This window comes from Pinus tabuliformis, chromosome 3_2, assembly GCF_031772625.1.
Source record: "Pinus tabuliformis cultivar Carrire ecotype Pingquan chromosome 3_2, CPIR1, whole genome shotgun sequence".
NCBI classification, from domain to species: domain Eukaryota; kingdom Viridiplantae; phylum Streptophyta; class Pinopsida; order Pinales; family Pinaceae; genus Pinus; species Pinus tabuliformis.
The window spans coordinates 455,208,001-455,229,644 of NC_142302.1; positions in this window are offsets into that span (position 1 = coordinate 455,208,001).

A 21,644-nucleotide genomic window follows, 5' to 3' on the forward strand; every position below is an offset into this window, starting at 1 on the left:
CCTCCTTCAAAGGGATAGCTCCTCTCATCAAGGGATTAGCTCCTTCTCTTTTGGTATGCATGAACCACCTTAGAGCAAACAATCCACGTCAAAATTCCTTCTAGAAACCTCTAGAATTAACCCAAAGTGAGTTTTTTAAGATAAAACTTGCGCCTTTTGACTTTCACAGGGGTCCGCACCTACACCGTTAGGGATAGAGCGGGCAGGTACGCAGCTTTTGTACACAGAAGGTGCAGGACCGCAGGTGACCATGAGAGAAAGTGCGGAACCAGAGTTACATTGATTTTTAATGTCTTTCTCTCATTTCCAAAGCTTGATTAGAAGAGCTGAGGTCTGAGACTTGCTTAGGAGGACAGTACAAGTGATGATAGAGTCATACTGATTGCAAATAATCATGGTAACAATATTTTTGTGTAAGAAGATTGTAGTTAAGATTAGCGTCAACCATCTCTACTTTGACGTGTACTGTCTTGCCCTCCAAAGTAATGGCAAGGTTGGGAAGGACATTGAATGGTCATTAATTGCATCCGTCAATTGCTTCCAAAGTGTTAGCAGGCTAGTTCAGAGTAGGAGAACCAATTGCCTTCCAAAAAGTGATATAAATGATGTAGGTAGAAGCACCTTCATTAATGACGGTCCTATGAATGGTTTTCTCATTTATTATCACCTGAATGAGAAAGGAAATTTGATGAGGTAAACGCTGAACGTGGTTTTCCAGATCAAAACAAATTATATTAGGGCTAGTTGGATCAATACCCCTAATAGCTGATAGTAAAGATTTCCACTGAGAAGGACAACTTTGAAGGACCTCGAGAGTATACATAGTTGATGGCGCTTCAACCAAATCTTCAACAATGTTATAATGTTGAGTAGCTCGAGCATTTGGATTGTACAAGGACTTTCGTAGCACACCTCAAGGGGGTGGTCGAATGGCAGAACTAGGATTATATTGCTCTGTATGGAGAGGAATAGAACTAGGATTATATCGCTCTATATGGAGAGGACTAGAACTAGAGAGTGTAGAAGAAGAAGGGGTACCTTATTTCTCTTTCCCTGCTATCGGGGTAGGAGTTTGATAATCTTTTGACCTAGTAGCCACAATAATCGGTGTATTCATCATGAACACTTGTGAATCTGTGGAAGCAGATGACTGAGGCTGGTCTACCATTTGGGTCTGCTAGGATGGAAAGGGCTCTTTCAGGATATTTGGGGTCCCTTTGAACAAATGACTAACTTCGGACCATCTAGGACAATCCTTATTATAGTGATAATCCTCACAAATGAGGCATGGATATTTGGGCTTCCATTGGGAAGCATCACCAGCAGACAACTTAGGAGGACCTGTTTCGGGTCATCGGCTTTACCCTTGCCCTTGCCTTTCTTCATACTTTAGAGGATTTGTCTGTTGTAGTAGACTAGACAGTGTGAACCTATGAGGTTTTATTAGGGCCTAATGAACTGTGAGAGGAATCATTAGAAGCAGTATTGGAGACCAACTTCTATTTGGAAGAAGATTTTGTAGGGGTTTGAGTCACTGAACTAATTAATCCATCAACAAGAGGTGTCACTGGAGACTTAGATATCGTCAAACTAGATGATGGTCTGGGCACATTAGGTAACACATCATATAACGTGACAGATTGTGAATAGATGAGGTCTAGGAACTGATGATGCGTGATGGCTTATTCCTCAGTGACGCATCCACCCATAGCAATGTCCTCAACAATTTTATTGACGAATTATTTGGTGAACCACTCGGTCAACAACTGATCAACAATGTCAAACTTAATCAGGTGACGCCTGTGTCTCCATTCATGGATATGATCGGAGATGTGGGTCGTAGTGTCTTTCTTAAGTGACGTTAGTAGATGGGTGCCAGTTTCATAGCAAACAGGCAACTGGAAATGCGTGATAAATGCCATGGTGAGAGTGTTAAAGTCATGATAGTTATTTTGAGGTAGTTTGATATACCACTTGGTTGCACCACCTATAAGAGTTCATTGGAAAAGCCGAAGACGAATAGAATCATCAATGTAGGAATTCGAGGAGCACCAGAGATGATATGTCATCAGGGGGGCTTGTGGATCCTCTTTCACTTTTCCTTCAAACTTCAGACAATAGCTCAGGATATTGGATGGAACTGGAGGCTAGTATGGAGAATGAAGAATCAAGTCATTCGTGAGTGTAGACACATATGGCGATTCCATTGTAGCCAAGAATGACAATTGGGTATTGAAAGGCATTTGAGGTCGATAAGGGGGCCCAACTGGCAGGACCCATCCCTGCCGGTAAGGATTTTGTCCCCATAGTGGAGTGGAGGGTTTTGTCCATACGACATTTCATTTGTCCCCCAATGTAGGTTACCTTGCCCGTAGGGATGATTCTGACCTTGAAAGCCTTGAAAATCTCCAGCCACAGGCCGCTGATAAGAAACATACGGGTTAAAAGGTTATTGAGCCTGCTGGCCTTGGACATATGGATTTTGTGCCTGATATCCCTGAGCATAAGGGTTTTGGACCTGTTGCCCCTGGACAAAAGGGTTTTGGACCTGCTACCCTTGGACGTAAGGATTTTGCACTTGCTTCCCTTGGACATAAGGATTTTTGACATTCTACCCTTGGACAAAAGGATGTTGAACTTGTTTCCCTTGGACATAAGGATTTTGCGCCTGCTGCTACAAGAATTGACCCTGAACTTGCCCTTGCAAAGATTGACCTTGTTGATATGAGTATAAAGGTGGTTGTATCCTGGGTTGATCTTGTTGCTGCAAGGGCTGACCTTGGGGCTATAAAGGTTGTCTGTGTGGCTATAGATTTTGACTTTGTGAAGGCATAAAATGGGAGGATTGTGGTGCATACTACACTTATGGCTACATGGTTTGCTGCAATGGTTGTGAGGGTTTCCCCTGATGTTTTTGTAGTTTTCCTTGTTGGGGCATCATTTGGCCTTGCTACTGCATGGATGGCACTTGATATAACAAAGGTTTCCCTTGCTGCTGCAGAAGTTGTTTTTGTTGCTGCAAGCATACTTGAAGAGTTCCTGGAATGACACCTTGAAAGTTCTCGAACTTTATCTAGCCATACCCACCATGCGCGATAGATGGACTAGGCTAGACATAAGGTCCAGGCTGAGGGATGTAGGGAGGATTAACCATTGCTTGTGAAACATATGGAAAATAAGGAGGTTGGTACTGAACTTGCCATATTGTGTTGTTGGTACTGGATTTTACTTGACCCAGATGGACGAACAGGGTTTGGTTGTTGGTACTGGACATTGCTTGATCTAGCAGGACCAACAAGGTTTAGAATGGCACCCGAAGAGGTTTGGTTCATTCCAACCATGTGAGCTTGTGAGCCACTCATATTGGTCGTACCAGACATCATAAAGACATTTGGACTTTTCCCCCCAGGTGGTGGCACAGCTTGTCCACTTACTGGAGGGATTGAAGAACTGACAAAGACATGACTGGGAGACTATCAGTTGAACCATACAGGTTACTTGGACTGACGAAACAAGAGTATTCAGAACGATGGGTTGTACTAGAACTAAAGTAATAGCATAATGCACCATCGGTTGGGAGGTAGGGATCTGAATGAATGGATCTGAGGTAGGCATAGCGCCAGATGCCTAGATAGGGTTGTGATATAGCGATGAGGCAGCAGGCGTATTTGAAACTAATTGAACTAAAGTCACATAATTTCACGGTAACTTAGGATGAACACTAGTTGGAATGCTTCCCGTGTAAGGGAAACCTTCAGGAGGGAAATGATATTCCTGTTCCTTGACTATGCGTGGAGTGGAAACTTTTGAGTGACCCAGAGACGAGACTGGGATTTCACCTTCTGATTCCATGGGTGAATAAAGGTGATGACGGACTACTGAAGATGTTCGAGGGGATAATTCCAAAGGAATACCTGAGTGATTGTATGGACTGTACGAATGCTGTGGTGATATCACAACAGGATCGAACAAAGGATTCGGGGAATAAACAACTAGTCCAAGCTAACCTTCTGGAGTCAGCAAACTCTCAGGAGTCTCGATAGGATTATCGGTAGATTCTGTGCCAATGTGAGAAAGTGAACTAGTATTTGAGGGAGGGGGAGGACAAGATGACAAAGTTTGAATGCTCAAAACAATTCCAAGTTCAACACCTTGGTCCTCAAGTGACTGTGGCAATTCAGGGAAAGGCTCCTCAGATGATCTTTCAGACAGAGGAGATGAAGAGGAACTAGGTGAACTTGATGGTTCAGCCATGATGATCTTGTCTCAATTAACCAGAAGAGAGAGATTGATTCTAAGGTTTTAAAATGTATTTAAAGGTATACTCACAATGTGGTCTAGAAAAAGATGAACAAGAATGTTATATGATCGTGGGCAATAAATTTGTAATACACAGAAATAAACTGGTGCTCTTTCATGTTTTAAGAGTCGAGAAAGAAGAAAAGGTTACTCTATCACTTTTGGTTTGAAATGAGCTCGAAAGGACAAGCACTAGGGTGATCTTTTATATTTAGTGAGCAAAAAAGATCAAAATGACTACTTAGGATGATCTAGAAAAAAAGGATTACTAGGGACCGTGAACTGCAGAATACCTCCAGGCGAACCGAGAAGTACGGGTAGGAAATCTCCTCGAATGATGTGTTCAGTGTATCATGTTTACAAGGCAGAAGACTCAACTTCCTATGGATAAAGGATTGCAACCTAGTGGGGCCTCCCTTTATATACGTGACAGTATGGGGAGCACAAGTCCTTACTAGCATTGTCTAGTGCCAAAGAAAATGACAGCTGCTAGGTTTAAAGACGCCAGAACACGTCTCTAGCCTAGAGCTTCTAAACGTGATTGTTAGGTTTCAAATATGTCTTAGGTTAATTGAATACATTTTAGAGTTTATCTTGAAATTATGTCTCAGTTTTCAGGCCTTATCGATGTGACTATAAAAACTCCTATATGCAGTTAAATGAGACAAGACCCTTTCAATTCGATGAATTGTTTACACTGAATAGAGTAGAAAACACACTCAATGCAACAAACAAGAAATTGAAAGCAAAATGACATTTTCACTATTTCATTTTTTGAAAACAAAATGATGAAAAACTCTTTCCAATTCCTATATTTCCCATCAAACACACTTCAAGTAGTCCTTTCACTAGTAAAGAGAATCCATTTCTTTTCCAATGCAAATGATGATGCAACTCTAGTCTTCAACGATGCTAACTAATGTAACATATTGCTTCAGCAATCTACAACTATGTATTTTGCAATGAAATGAGAAAGCGAATCTTTCAATGAAAAATTTTTAAATCATTCAAACTTAAGAAAATGCAAGGCACAAAAAAGAATTCCTTCCAAACTTATGAAGCAAAGACTCAACCAAGAACAAGATGAGCAATGTGATCTATGCCTGAAAGGAGATGCTTAATCAACAAACGAAGCTTTTCAAACTTGTTAAATGGAAATCAAAGCAACAAAAGGACTAATGAATGAAATTCAAGGAGGAACTTAACTATTGGCTTGACCTGCTAAGCACACAAACAGGTGAATGGATTGTTAGGGTTCTATGACTTATAGGATATCAAGGTGATTAAGCATGTCACAGTTTGCAGGTTTCAAATTGTTCATAGATTTTAATATTCAATTGATTTAACAAAAAAAAAGAAATGAAAAGAGAGTGTATGAAAAAGAAAACAAAAGAAGAACAAAAAAGAAAAACACCAAAAAGTTGTTCAAATCATACAGTATAAACACGTTGAACAAATTTCAATTTATGTCATAGGTTAGAAAATAAATATTTTCCAAACAGCTTAATCTTGGCAAATCAATAGCTAGGTAGAAAATAAAATTGGTTCAACTATTTAATCTGGACCAAGAGGAGAAATAAGTGATAGAGTAGGTTAGGTTTTGAAAGAAAAAGAGATGAAAAAAAGAGGAAAGGGTCTGCAAGTCTAAGTGCACCCTGCAAACGGAAAATAACAAAAATGTTAGGCTATAGAACAAGGGTAGGTAGATTGAGAATAGAATGACAAATGCTAATGTTGTCCTAAGGTCAGAGAGAAAAAAAAAAAACCAAGAAGGGGCATTATATTACTTTGATATCATTATTTCCTTAAACTTTAAATATATAGTATGTCCCTCATTTATCACCTGACCCCACCATGCACTCACCCATCACATCATGTTTATTCTACCCACCAGCTATCACTCCATCCCCACTCACTCCACCTGATCTAACGGCCCACATCCTCTTTCGGACCCCCCCACACCCTCCAAAAGCTAACCCCCTCAGGAGGGGTTCGAAGTCGGTGGTTTACACTCCCCTACATGTCACACCCTCATGATTTCACACCCCCTTTCATACCACCTACCGCTCCCCAAGCCCCGAAAAGCTATATTTGATACCACAAACCGCTCACCCATTCGACTGTTGGGCACCCGCCACCTCAATGTGCTAAGTTCTCCCATCCACCCAATCACTTCCATTCCCTCTATTGGGAAATAAATGGGTTGGGCCATTAGCCAACGGACCCACGCAAAATCAAGCCAATCCAACGGCACAATTACAAATCATAAAACCACTAGTTCATGCCGTTTTCAAATTTTAACTGTTATTGTTCACTTGCAAGCAATTCTCCACTCCATTCTACCATTATCAAGAATGCACAGTGAAACCAAAGTACAATAATACAGTGTAGGATTACTCAGTTTCTTTTCGAAATCATCATTTCCCACTCTTGAATCCTGTTTAAATCCTTATTCTTTCTCCCTCACTGAAATCCCACTTCTTTTATCCCTTTTTGTTACAGATTTAGCATAGGACAATTTCCAGAGGAAAGCCGTAGAGAAAGCAGAAATGGCACCAAAGAGGAAAGAACCAAAAGTATTCAACCCAATGGTGCACCCACCACTAGATTTAGATCATTTACCACTGGACGAGGGGGGTTACAAGATCCATGAAACCCTCTCAGTATTTGATTTGTTTAATATATATTGTTGGTGGGAGGACAAATTCATGGAGGAAATGGATGACATAGGCCTTTGGGACACTAACCTGCCATTCTATATCTTCCCTAAAACACATAGTTGTCCAGAATTGATCAGGAAGTGCCATTCATGTTACAATCCATAAGAAAGAGCAGTGATGGCCCCAACAGGACATATTTTATTCACAATTGATGCTCAATCCATCATGCAGATGATGCAAGCCCCAGTTATTGAAGGAGTTTTTCCCTTTTCACATGAAGTTCTAATTGAAATGTACCAAAATCTTGATTTCTCCAAGAGAGCTAAGACATTAGAACTTTTCATGGCTGAGAACACACCTCTACTAAGAAAAAACCATCCTTATTCCTCCTCTATTTTCCCTGACAGAACCAGACATATTGCCACAGTTCTTTCATATTTACTTGGCTATTATTCTGACCATTGGATTGATGAAGCTATTATAGCTTTCCTATCTATCCTCTCAACTTAATCCAAGCCTTCTATCCTTTTCAACTTCAACCAGTTTCTAGCAGATGCAATCCATGAACAACTGGTCAATTTCTTCACAGATGAAGTTTTTCATTACTCCTCGGTGTTTGTTTACATGCTTTTGTATTTTCAAGCAGACAGATTCTAGTTTTCATTAACCAAAATGAATGAGGAAGGTGAACCTCAACCAGTAATATTTTGGATAACATTGGTAATGATATATCAAAATGATTTTAGCTACAAGACATTTGTGGAAATGTTTGTTCACCCAGCAATGAGCCTCCTCTGTGTGACAGCAGAACCAAGGATAAATGAAGATATAAAGAGAATTATGCAACTGTATGATCAAGCCAGAACTGGTGATTGGTACTTGTACCAAAACTACACTAAAATAAGAGTGTATGGCTATGAGTTAGCCCCCTACAAGCTACCAAAGTTCCTCCCCATGAGGATATTTGCATTGTAGTACATTAGACAGATGATTAGTGCAGATGAGATGCATTTTGTATCAGCCAAGAAGAAATACCAATTCAAGATCAAGTCCCAAATTGGTTCCTTCATTTGCAACAACAGAGCTATAAGAGAGGAGGAAGACAAAATATTAAGAGAGATGAATTTCACCAATAGCTTCACATGGTCTTATGACCCATGGGGCATTATTTCCAAGAAGAGGGTGGAAAATAAGTCAACTGCCTACATCCATACTCAAATGCCCGAAATTGAGAAATATATGAATCAGATAGAATGGATGCCTGATACATTACAGGAGGCGGAGGAGCAAGTAATATCCTCTTCCAGTGCACAGACTCAAAGACAGTAGGAGAAACAAATTACTGAAGAAACATAGTTACCGATCAAATGGGAACTATTACCTCCAAATGGGCACTCGAGCCAAAAATCCCCAAAAAAACATGAAAAGACACCTTGAAATCGAAAAGTGTTGATGCCGAAACAAAGTTTTTTTTTCAAAGTAAATTTTTGATATTTTTTAAAAATAACAGTAAGAAATAATAAAAGCCATTTTGTTTGGTGCAAAAGACACCTTGAAATCGAAAAGTGTTGATGCCGAAATAATGTTTTTTTTTCTTTTTTCTTCAGGGTACATTTTCAACACTTTTTATTAATGATGTTAAAAACAAAATATCATGACTCTAAAAAACTTTAAATTTCCAATGATTTTCAAGCATGACATTAACGATAAAATATCATGTCTTTGAAAACCCTTAAAATTCCAACGATTTCTAAGCATGACATTAAACTTAAAGTATCAATTCTTTGAAAAACCTTAAATTCCAACAATTTTTAAAATCAGCATGAAAATCACTAACATCAAAAAAAAAAATGTTCATACTTGATACATAAGAAAATTTAAAGTACCAAAAATATGCTTTAAAAAAAGTGTATTCTTGCATCACCACTTTTCAAAATCGGGTGATTTTTTGCTACCTCAAAAAAATGGGTACCAGTTAACTTTCTCGTTTGATTGGTAACTATGCTAAGAAAGGACTAAAAAGGGAAAAGAACAAGAGCAGGGGATAACAGGGAAGGGGTCCAGAGAAGATCAGTCACCAGGAACGGATATTTCCATGAAAGAATTTAGGTTGAAGTACAGGAAGAAGCCTAGGAAACATATGGACATAGATAAAGGATCACCACAACAGACAATTATCAACATAAATGATATTCCAGATTCCTCCCCAGCTATAGGACAATCATTTCCTTCTACTCCGATTTCAGAAAGACAACAATCTCTTCAAGTGTCCTCATCTTCAAAGGGGACTGAAGAGGAAGTTCAGAGAAATCAAAATCAGAAATGAAATACTAAAGAGGAGCACCTATGCTTAGTTTTGGAAGTAGAGTGCAACTAGACAAGGCAGACTTCTCTCTACCTTTGACTCAGAGAAGGGCAAAATGGATATGGAATTTTTAGAGGCACAAACATCAGAGCCCAAAAATCCAGTAGACTACAAACAAACTTCCTTTGAGTTTGATGTCAAGAATGTCCATCCAATAGATTAGCTAGATATGCACAAGCAAATAGGGGAAATGATTTCATCTACTTTAACCAGCACTTCCATGAATTTATTCAAAATGCACGTGGCCCTCTCAAACACATTGTCTTAGTTGAAGATGGAGAAAATTTCATCATTGTCAAAGGAAACCAGGATTAAGTCTTTGGAAGAATTAGTAATAAAAATTGGATATGATCCCTCAGATACAAAAGTAGCTGAAGAAGTAATAAAGAAGAAAGACTTAGAAATTGCAGCTCTGGAGAAGCAGCTCAAGCTGGCTACTACACATGACCCATTGACTAAGGAAATAGAGGAAACATAGCGCATAAAAGATGACATGATGAAACTAATAGTGGAGCAATCCATCCAAATCAAACAGATGGAGACAGATACGGAAAAGATGGTGTAGGAGAAATAAAAAGTAGCACAGATGGCTAGAACAATGGTGGAGGCCCTTCCTCTAACAACCCTACCCATGACTACTCCAGCAGGTGAAACCACAGGAGTAGGAAGCGGTGCAGAACAATTGGAAAGATCTATGGAAGGAATGAATCTACAGAATGAATAAAGCAAGAGGTTGGAATCCCAAGTTGGTGTGCTACAAGATCAGATTAAAAGAGATGAAACCAATCACTTGGTAGAGATGCATAGAGAAAAGGCATTGATATAGAAGCTTCAGAAGTCAGAAAAAGAATCCTCCGTTGGAAATACTCTAGGAATGGTTGAGATCATTTGGCACAAAATAATAGATCATATGAATGAAATTTTTCCTAGCATCCAAATTATTTTTTAGCAGAAAGAGTTAGTAGAGAAAGCCAAAGAAGCCATTTCAACCACCAATATAGAGTTAGGAGATATGCCAGCAACAACAAACAAAATTATCAAGTTTCTGCATGCAAGAAACAGATATTAGTTGGAAGAATTGGGAGTAGCAGATAGGAAAGAGACCATACTACAAGTCAAAAATGTGCTGAGAAAGAAAAGTTTAAATGTGCAGCTTTAAGAAAAATTCCAAGCTCTAGAGCCGACAGTCAACAGGATTTTCAATAGAATGCAGCCTCTACATTAAAAAGGCCTTCCCTCTCTATTTGTTATAAATGAAAAACTCATGGATAGAGGGGATTATGTCAAGAAATTACAGAGCATAGCCACAGATGTTGCAAATCTATCCAACATCAAAGGTAGCATAACAAGAAAGGCTTTACTAGAAGCAATTAACAATCCAATTTACATTGAACATGAGCTGAAGCATGTGTTTTTGGTCAAGACATCATTTTCCAAATACAATGATGCTGATGAGGTTTATCGAATATTAACCAATATCAAGATCCTAGAGGGGGAAGCGTGGAGTGACTTATGTGACTACGAGGAAGAACGAGACAAGGATGACTAGAGTGACCATACATGCATGAGTCAACACCAGCCACATTAGTAGAACCACTCCAGTCAGATAAATTCTTCAGGCAATAGCATCCCAGAAAAGAGGGACACCTGTCCCAGTTTTCTCAGCATGGCCACTCCTTGGCTACATTAGTCAATTTTTCCTTCATTGTAATAAATAATAGATTGCCAAGTGTACAAGGAAAATCATTGTAGTTTTTGTTTAAATACTCCATGCATTGGGAGTATTAGGGGTTGGACCCTAGTCATTGGAACGATTTTTCTATTTGGAGCATTGTAATTTTGAGCTGGAGCATCAATAAAAAGGACAATTTACAGGATACTTGATCTATTTTGACCTGGTGATGTTTTTATTTCTATGTTTAATGTATTTCTATTTATCCATCCATGCATATTTCATTCTTATTGTGAAGCAGAAATTATAGTTTAAGATATGTTGTTGGAGCACCTTACTACTATCTTTGTTTACAATCTATATGTTTTCCTCTGAAGTATGATTAAAAAATACTTGAATTCTTTTTAATCCTAACTGATATCATTTTTTTGTCATTCCATTTATCACTCTGCTTTAAAGATCTAGTAGGAACAGTTAGCTTGCCCTGCAAACACTTTGTAAAATTGATTCTACCACCCAGCCTATGACTCCATAGCCCAATGGAAAATATTAAAAAAATGATCATTCTCCAACCAAATGAACAAATAAATGAACAATGTTTTCATTCTTAATATCTAGCCTAAAACATTATAGAACTAAAAAAAAATTAAATCATAATTACATAGAGAGAGCCCTAAGTCTAAGAAGGCTAGGTCCTAGACTCATAAGTGGTTTGATGTATATTTTGTGACTTTTGTCTTTCCAATATTCAAAATCACAGAATGATAACATAGTGGCAACCATACTGGGGACACATTGAAAAATTATCCTTTCATTCGAATTCAGAGTACCCAGTTAAATAGCTTTGTATGATATTATAACTCCTAAGATTGGTTTATCTTTTGTTTTTGAATATTCAATTTGTCTGTGTGTTAGATCTGAACATTGGCTCCTAAACGAATCTCTACTAGATCCCATATAGATCACAATCCTCCTACCATAGTAGATTATCTTGAAAATATCCAAAGGAAAACTCCTAGAACTGAGAATCAGATAAGCAATAGATTTCTTCACATAGTCAACTCACTCCCTGTAGACTTTGTCACCTTCCAAAATATCTAGTTTGATTAACACTTTGAACAAGGCTTATTCAGGACTAAATTAGAGAATTGGAAAGACCATATCATCTTTGATCCATCAATCTTACTTAAGATCCCAGTAAGAGAACTTTCCTCACACACTGAATCAGATATTCAACTCTTACAACATTTTGATACACTGCAAGATATAGTGATGGATATCACCTCAGAAATTGATGATGCTTACCTTCGACAGTGAGTAGAATTAAGTTCTTTAAACCTCACAGCTTCTTCCTTCACATCTCCACCTACATATATTCAGTCACCAAGTTCTACTGCCTCCATAATCCCCACCGCTTCTTTATCCTTCAATATAAGGTTGCTTAGATTCCCATACTCTCATTCTCACCTAGCACTAGTCCAACTTCATCCATTGTTCAACCTACTCATCCACTGTTCAACTTCCTTCAAGTGGTCCTCCACCACCACCACCAATCATGGCTGCCAAATATGCTTCTTTGGTGTTACCTGCACCATTAGCCAATATGCCACAATACTATCAATCCAAAATTGTATTGTTTGATGGGACAGGTCCTTTAACATCCCAACAACATGTGGACAAAATGAATGACTGTTTTGACCTACAAGAGGTAGATGATGAAATTATTAAGCTCAGAATGTTCACTCAAAGTTTAGGAGGAGAAGTCAGAAAGTGGTTCAAATATTTGCCTGCAAATAGTATAACTGATCTCCCTGCATTTCACCAAACTTTTCTCAATAGATGGGAAGTCAAGAAGAACCCTTTACAAATTCTATCAGAATATGAAAATATTAAAAGGGAGGTAGGTGAAAGTGTACAAGATTATTGTGCTAGATTCAATAAGACCTATAATGAAATACCTGTAAATATCAAACCACCCGAGGATTTAGCCTTGATAAAGTTCCTGGATGGTTTTGATGCATATATTTCGTACCAGGTTAGGGAAATAAATTCTCCAACATTAGAAGCAATGAAAAGAGACGTTGTGAGTGTACAGGCCAATTTACAAGCTAAAAAAGCTAGGATAACAATTGAAAGACAAGTGACTTTTAAGGAAGAAGCTTCAACTTCTGCAGCAGAAGCCAAAATTGATTCCTTGGTAAGGACTATGGAAAGGACAATGGAGAAAATTAGTATAAATGATAGGAATGTTCCTAGGGAAACTACACCTGCCCAACAAAACCGAAATCCAAACCCTAGGAGAAACAATCCACAAATCAGACAAAGAGATCAAAGAGGCCCAGATCAACAAATTAGGCCACCATTTATAGAAAATTATGCTGATGATACAAGTGTAGTTGAAAATGTGGAGGAGAATCAAATAAATTTAATGGGAACTAATGAAGATGATTCTGTTTTTCTTACACAAGAAGAACATGAATTGTTTTTTTTGACTCAAACAGAACTGGAATCTAAAGAATCTGACGATTATAAACATGGTTTTGAAAATTCTATACTAGAAGTCCATAGACAATATAATCTCAGGAGCAAGAAAAACAATGTTGACTCAAACAGAAAAGATCTGAATAATTCTGCTAAGAAAACTTTAGAATTTGATCCTAAGAAAACAACTGAAAGCTCAAAGAGAAATGACAACAACTCAGAAAAGAGAAATACAAAAAATGTTATCAAGAAAACAATTGATGTCTCAACAAAATCTGTCCAAACTGAAATACCTACTACAAGTAAACAAGCTGAACTTGTAACAAAGACCATAGCTAACAAAACAAATTTCTCAAACTTTCTAAAAAGTCAAGCACCCTTCAGTATTGAGAATGAAATTGCAAAACTCAAGATCTCTATCCCCCTTATTGAATTGGTGAACAAAAATATATATAGGTATCAAGTCCTAAAGGCACTCAATGTGGGAGAGAACACATATACAGTGAATTTAAATGATGATCAACCTGAACTCCTGTTTGGACTAGAAGTGGATGGAAAGCCTCAAGAAGGGGGTGTTCCTCCATTTTATGTTAATCTTAATATCCATGATAAGATCCTCCATAATGCCATGTTAGATTTTGGTGCATCACATAATCTCATGCCAAAGACTATTATGGAAAAACTTAGACTAGAAGTTACTAGACCATACAAAGATCTCTATTCTTTTGACTCCAACAAGGTTAGATATCTTGGTCTAATTAAAGACCTTTTTGTCACACTAGCCCAGATACCAGCCAAAAGTTTAGTGATGGATATTGTAGTAGCAGATATTCCTCCTAAGTACGATATGTTATTATCAAGGTCTTGGGGGGATAAGTTGTAGGGAACACTTCAAATGGATATGACATATGCCACAATACCAGTGTTTGGTCAATCAAGGAGACTATATAGAGAAATTTTAATGAAGTACATGGTGAGCAGTGAAGAAAGACCAAACAATTATCCCCTCTACTCAGTTCACACTGATCTTGATTCCTTTATTCTATATAATGACAATGATGGAGACATAGATACGCAGGTAAAACAGGCAGAAAATGAATTCAATGAAAAACATGATACTCAAGTGCCTATTATGCAGCAAAACCCTAAAACATAACCTCTTTGGAATATGACTTTTGATGGCTCATGTGGTAAAACAGGATTAGGGGCAGGAATCTGGTTATATAATCCAACAACTAATCAGGCTCAAGGTTACTCTTATAGACTGAATTTTATGTGTACAAACAATATAACAAATATGAGGCATTAATATTAGGCTTGAAGTTTCTTAAAAAGATAGGTGATAAAAGGACTTCTATCCAGGGAGACTTTGAGCTTATCATTAGACAAATTAAAGGACGATACTCGACTAAACACCATCGATTGAGAGAATATCGAAATGTTGTAATTGATTTCCTCAAAACATTTGAAGAGTATGACCTTGCTGTTATCCCTAGGCTCCAGAATGCTCTGGCCAATGGACTAGCTTTTTCAGCCAGCACTTGCAAATTACCTCATCCAAACAAACAATACACAGTTCAAGTAAAACATCATCCTGTAGTGCTTGATAACATGAGATACTGGCAAGTTTTTGGGAATGACAAACAAATTGAAAGATTTTTGCAATCAAAAGATGAATTTGAAGACTGCAACATAGATTTGGAAAGTGAAATAGACAATAACATTGTTGTACATAGCAATTTGGATCAAATTGCTACTGATTTAAATCAAACTGTTGTTTATGAGGAGAAATTTCCTGTAAATAGAACTGTACAAAAATACATAAAGATCCAGAAAAAGAAGAATTCAAAGTATTGTAATTCAAAGATAATGTTCTGCCTATAGGATTTTCCCCTTTAGAGGAACTATTTGATTTTAATTATGTTGCTAGAAAACCAAAAATGGAACCAACAAGGATAAACATAGAGGAATGCAACATAGGTAGTGAACAAAACTATCAAAATCACTACCTCTCATGGCTAAAAGAAAATATATAGCTCTATTCAAAGAATTCATAGATGTATTTGCATGGAGTAATGAAGATTTAAAAGCCTATGATACTAGCATTATACAACACAAGATTCCAATCAAAGAAGATCAAAATCCCTTCAAATAGAAATTACATAGGATAAACCCTGTTCTAATGCCTCTGGTAGAAAAAGAAATCAAAAATATGTATGAAGCTAAGATCATAGTCCCAATTAGATATTCTAAATGGGTATCCAACATTGTGCCTACCAAAAAGAAAAGTGGTGAAATAAGGCTATGCATTGACTTTAGAAATTTAAACAAGGTTTCTCTTAAGGACAACTATCCCTTACCGAAAATGGATCACATATTGCAGAGGGTAGTAGGTTCTAGTAGAATTTCCTTGTTATATGGTTTCTCAAGATACAATCAAGTATTAGTACATCCTGATGATCAAGATAAAACGGCTTTCACTACCCCTTGGGGAACTTTCATGTATGTTAAAATTCCTTTTAGATTAATGAATATAGGTGCTACTTTTCAGAGAGAAATGGACATTGCTTTTTCAGAAGAGATTGGATATTTCATTGTGATTTATCTTGATGACATCACAGTGTTTTCAAAAACTAATGAAGAACATGTAGCACATCTAAGAAAAGTATTTGAAAAGTGCAAAAAGTTTGGTATTTCACTCAATCCTAAGAAATAATTGTTTGGTATTGAAGAAGGAAGGCTCTTAGGCCATGTCATCTCCAAAGATGGAATCAGGATTGACCCTAGTAGGTTTGAAGGCATCCTTAAAATCAATCATCCAAGAAACATGAAAGAACTTCAATCTTTTATTGGAAAAATCATTTTTTTAAGAAGATTCATACCAAATCTAGCTGAATTACTCAAGAATATAACAAACATGCTCGAAAAGGACACAGAAATCAAATGGAATGTGGAAGCCAATCAATCTTTTGACCTAGTCAAACATGCATTAACACAAGCTCCAATTTTAATCAGCCCAGATTTCACTAAGGATTTCATAATATGTTTTTTTGTATCTGAACATACTATTGTTGTTGTGTTATTGCAAAAAAATAATGATGGACACAAACATCCAATATCATTCTTTAGAAAAGCTCTAAGAGATGCTTCTTTGAAGTACAATATCATGGAAAAATAAGCATATGCTTTAGTTAAATCAATAAAAGACTTCAGGGTTTATGTTTTACATTCTCATATCATTGCTTATGTGCCCAATGTAGTGGTCAAAGATATTCTTACTCAAAATGGACCAGATGGGAAGAGAGGCAAATGGATAGCTATAATATTGGAATATGATATAAAAATCAAGCCCACCAAGTTGATCAAAGGATAGGGATTAGCCAAATTGATGGCTAAATCAAATTTCAATGCTTTAGACATCAACATGGTGTTTTATTTGGATGATCTTGAGGAACTGGTGACTCCACCAATAGATGAGGCATATTTAAATTCTCCCTAGTATGCATACCTTTTATATGTTCTTTTCAATTTAAATGCTCCTCCTGGATTATCCAAAACCAAAGCTAGATTTCTCAAATTAAAATCTGTCAAATTTTGTATTGTTGATGGTATATTGTATTGGAAAGATGTTGGAGGTGTTTTACTCAAATGTTTGTTAAAGGATGATGCTAACAAAGTTATGCAGGAATTCCATGAAGGTGACTGTGGAGGCCATCTTTATTGGAAGACAACTGCTAATAAAATCCTTAGAGCTAGTTATTATTGGCCTACATTATTCCCAGACATCCATAACATGGTAATTGCTTGCCACAAGTTCCAACTCTTTGAAGGAAAGAGAAAATTACTACCTCTTCCCTTGAAACCCATCTCTGTTGAAAGCCCTTTCCAACACTGGGGATTGGATTTCATTGGCGAATTCCATCCTCCATCCTATTCCCAACATAAATGGATCCTAATTGTCACAGAATACTTCACCAAATGGATAGAAGCCACTCCTTCAAGAGCTGCTACTGATTCTGTCATAATAAAGTTCCTTGAAACCAATATCCTTTCTAGACTTGGTTGTCCTAGGAAACTAATCATTCATAATGCTGCAGCTTTCAAGTCAAAAAAGATGTTGGATTTTTGTCACAAATATCATATCTCTTTGGGTCATTCAACGACTTATTACCCTCAAGGATCTTCCACTAAAATTTTGATAAACATTATTAAGAAGGTATTGGAGGACAACAAGAAGTCATGGCACAACAAATTGATATATGCATTATGGGCTGACACACTGGCTACAAAGAAATCAATTGGCATGTCCCCATTTCAGTTGGTTTATTGTATAGATGCAGTATTTCTTTCTAACATGGGAGTACCAGTTATGAAGATCATCCAGGAGATACAAAGTGAGCCCAATGATATACAAAGGTGGATATATTGGACTATTCAATTGTAGCAATCCAGAGAAGAAGTATACAATAGAACTCAAGTTGTCCAAGAAAATATAAAGAAATTTTTTGACAAAAGAACCAAGGTTCATGATTTCAAAATGGGAGACAAAGTGTTAAAGTGGGACTCAAGAAGAGAAGACAAATGAAAACATGGCAAATTTGAGAATCTTTGGAAGGGTGTATCATTTCAACTTTCATAGGGAACAATGCATTTTTTCTCAAAGAATTAGATGGAATATAATTATTACGAGGTCCTGTCAACGGCAGGATGTTGAAACATTATTTTCCATAAGCAAAGATATTTCCCCACTCCATTGTAAATATCACAGTTTCCAGGTTTAGTTGGTTAGTTCAGTTAACAAGAAGAAATCAGATTGAAGACAAAATAGATTTGAAGGACTCAAGGCTATTGGTCATGTGTTCTTGACACTTCAAGCTAAGAAGTGCCATCCCCAGCTGGAGCCACTGTTAGGGTCATATAATTTATAGGATCTCAAGGTGATTAAGCATTTCACAGTTTGCAGGTTTCAAATTGTTCATAGATTTTAATATTCAATTGATTTCACAAAAAAAAAAATCAAAAGAGAGTGTATGAAAAGGAAAACAAAAGAAGAAGAAAAAAAGAAAAACCCCAAAAAGTTGTTCAAATCATACAGTCTAAGCATGATTGAACAAATTTCAATTTATGTTGATAGGTTAGAAAATAAAGATTTTCCAAACAGCTTAATCTTGGCAAATTAGTAGCTAGGTAGAAAATAAAATTGGTTCAACTGTTTAATCTGGACCAAGAGGAGAAATAAGTGATAGAGTAGGTTAGGTTTCGAAAGAAAAGGAGATGAAAAAAAGAGGAAAGGGTCTGCAAGTCTAAGTGCACCCTGCAAATGGAAAAGAAAAAAAATGTTAGGCTATAGAACAAGGGTAGGTAGATTGAGAATAGAAGGACATATGCTAATGTTGTCCTAAGGTCGGAGAGAAAAATAAAATAAAAACCAAGGAAGGGGCATTATATTACTTTGATATCACTATTTCCCTAAACTTTAAATATATAGTTTGTCCCTCATTTATCACCCGACCCAACCATGCACTCACCTATTGCATTGTGTTTAATCCACCCACCAGCTATCACTCCATCTCCGCTCACTCCGCTCGATATAACGGCCCGCGTCCTCTTTCATCCCCCCCTCACCCTTCGAAAGTTAATCCTGTGCGAGGTAGGGGGGTCCGAAGTTGGCGATTTCTACTCCCCTACGTGTCATGCTCTCGTGAGTTTTCCACCCCCCCATCTCATACCACCTACTGCTCCCTAGCCCCCCCAAAAATCTATATTCGATACCACAAACCGATCACCCATTCAATCGTTGGACACTCGCCACCTCACTGCGCTAAGTTGCCATCCACCCAATCACTTCCATTCTCGCCATTGGGCAATAAATGGGTTGGGCCATTAGCCAATGGACCCGTGCCAAATCAGGCCAATCCAACAACACAATTACAAATCATAAAACCACCAATTCATGTCGATTTCAAATTTTAACTATTATTGTTCAATTGCAGGCATCTTTCCACTCCATTCCGCCATTATCAAGAATGCACAATGAAGCCAAAGTACAGTAATACAATGCAGGATTACTCAATTTCTTGCAGCAATCATTATTTCCCACTCTTGAATCCCATTTATGTTTAAATCCCTATTCTTTATCCCTCACTAAAATCCCACTTCTTTTATCCCTTTCTGTTACAGATTTAGCACAGGACAATTTTCAGAGGAAAGTTGCAGAGAAAGAAGAAATGGCACCAAAGAAGAAAGAACCAAAAGTATTCAACCTAATGGTACACCCACCACTGGATTTACATCATTTACCGTCAACAAACAGGGATTACAAGATCCATGAAACCCTATCAGAATTTGATCTGTTTAATATATATTGCTGGTGGGAGGAAAAATTCATGGAGGAAATGGATGACATAGGCCTTTGGGACACCAACCTACCATTCTATATCTTCCCTAAAACACATAGTTGCCCATAATTGATCAAGAAGTGTCATTCATGTTACAATCCTCAGCAAAGAACACTGATGGCCCCAACAAAACATAATTTATTCATAATTGATGCTCAATCCATCATGCAGATGATGCAAGCCCTGGTTATTGAAGGAGTTGTTTCTTTTTCACATGAAGTTATGATTGAAATGTACCAAAATATTGATTTCTCCAAGAGAGCTAAGACATTATAACTTTTCATGGCTGAGAACACACCACTTCCAAGCAAAAACCCTCCTTATTCCTCCTCTGTTTTCCCTGACAGAACCATACATATTGCCACAGTTATTTCCTATTTACTCGGCTATTATTCTGACCAATGGATTGATGAAGCTATTATAGTTTTCCTATATATTCTCTCAATTGAATCCAAGCCTTCTTTCATTTTCAACTTCAGCCAGTTTCTAGCAGATGCAATCCATGAACAGCTGGTCAATTTCTTCACAGATGAAGTTTTTCATTACTCCTCAATGTTGGTTTACATGTTTTTGTATTTTCAGGTAGACAGGTTCTAGTTTTCATTAACCAAAATGAATGAGGAAGGTGAACCTTAATCAGTAATATTTTGGACAACATTGGTAATGAAAGATCAAAAGGATTTCAGCTACAAGAAATTTTTGGAAATGTTTGTCCACCCAGAAATGTGCCTCCTTAATGGGACAATAGAACCAAGGATAAATGAAGATATGAAGAGAATTATGCAACTGTTTGATCAAGTGAGAATTGGCGATTGGTACTTGTACCAAAAATACACTGAAATAAGAGTGTATGGCTATGAGTTAGCCCCATACAAGTTGCCAAAGTCCCTCCTCATGACGATCTTTCCATTGGAGTACATTAGACAGATGATTAGTGCAGATGAGATGCATTTTGTATCATCCAAGAAGAATCCCAATTTAGGATCAAGTCCCAAATTGGTCCCTTCATTTGCAACAACAGAGTTGTAGGAGAGGAGGTAGACAAAATATTAAGAGACATGAATTTCACCCATAGCTTCACATGGTCTTATGACCCATGGGGCATTATTTCCAATAAGAGGGTGGAAAATAATGCCACTACCTACATCCATACTCAAAGGCCCAAAATCAAGAAATATATGAATCAGATAGAATGGATGCCTGATACATTATAGGAGGCTGAGGAGCAAGTAATCTCCTCTTCCAGTGCATAGACTCCAAGACAACAGGAGAAACAAATTACTGAAGAAAGGACTAAAAAAGGAAAATAACAAGAGCAAGGGATCACAGGGAAGAGGTCCAGAGAAGATCAATCACTAGGAACTAATATTTCCATGAAATAATTTAGTTTGAAGTACAGGAAGAAGCCTAGGAAACATATGGACATAGATAAAGGATCACCATAGCAGACAGTGATCAACATAATTGATATTCTAGATTCCTACCCAACTAGAGGACAATCATTTCCTTCTATTCTGATTTCAGAAAGACAACAATCTCTTCAAGCATCCTCATCTTCAAAGAGGACTAAAGAGAAAGAAGAAACAATTTTTGATACCTTAAGAGAAATCAAAATTAGAAATGAAATACTAAAGAAGAGCACTTATGCTCAGTTTTGGAGGTAGAGTGCAACTGCACAAGGCAGACTTCTCTTTGCCTCTGACTCAGAGAAGGGCAAAATGCATATGGCATTTTTAGACGCACAAACATCAAAGCCCAAGATTCCAGCA